The sequence below is a fragment of the Phaethon lepturus genome, unplaced genomic scaffold (genome assembly GCF_000687285.1).
Source record: "Phaethon lepturus isolate BGI_N335 unplaced genomic scaffold, ASM68728v1 scaffold34319, whole genome shotgun sequence".
Classification (NCBI taxonomy): domain Eukaryota; kingdom Metazoa; phylum Chordata; class Aves; order Phaethontiformes; family Phaethontidae; genus Phaethon; species Phaethon lepturus.
In genome coordinates, this window is record NW_010563348.1 from 327 (window position 1) to 1,386 (window position 1,060).

The following is a 1,060-nucleotide window of genomic DNA, read 5'->3' on the forward strand; positions in this document are numbered from 1 at the left end:
CCAGCGAGGGCAGGGTGGCTGCCGTGGCTTTTCCAGCGCTGCAGCCTCCCAGTGATGACCCGCCTGGGCTCCCTGCAAACCCCGCTTCCCTCCGCTCCTAAGTCCGGCTCGAAACTGCAACAGGATACCACAAATTTGCTGTTTATTATATCGAGCGGTTGGCATTCAGCAATCTCAACTTAAAAGGAAACACATGACTTTGCAGCATGTAAGAGTGCTCAATGCTCGCCGAGGCTTTCGCACAAAAAAAAAACCCCAAAAACTTTTGACCACAATTAACAGAGAAACAGTAAAATGGGCGAGGGGATTTATTTTTTTTTCCCTCCTTGCTGCTCTTAGGTTGTTGGTTTTTTTTTCCCCTGAGCCTGTAGCCTGCAACTAGTGCTCTGCAAGTAGGTGAAGCTCCAGCAAGGCAGCTGAAGGCCATCTAAGAAGACTTTTCAGGAGTGACTTCCTCGAGTAATTCTCCTGGCAAATTACACGCGAATTGTTTGGGAGGTTTCTAAGTGAGTCCCTTAGAAAAACACCCGGCCTCGAAGGGGGTTTTCTCCCCGCGTGTCATCACAGCAGTAGGTAGAGTTGTAAAAGAGCGGGGGTATCGGTGTGTAGCAAATATAGAGAGGGATTTCAGAGGGATAAACCTATAAAAAGCAGCAGTGCCGAGCGTGGACGCGCTGTGCGTGTTCATTCATTCCCACGTGAAGGTGATACAAATACAGGGACAGGCAGCGCGGAGCTGCAAAACCTTCCAAAACCTCCCCCGCCGCTCCGGCTGCGGGACCGCTGGGTATTTTTGTCAGCTTTTTGTGCATGTCCAGATATAATTAGTCAGCACAAACGCACGCCTAGAGCCCCGCGGAGAGACAGGCACAAGCGAAGCAAGCGATAAACCGAGCCTATCTGCCCTCCTGCCTCACCAGCAGCGATACGCCACTCAAATAGTATTTCCTTTATTTCCCCTTTCTCTTTCTGAAGGGAGAAAAACTACGTGTAGCAAGGCTGAAGTCAGGCCAGCTCCTTTTCCAACCCCAAATTATTTTCTTTCTGCTACCAGGCTCCT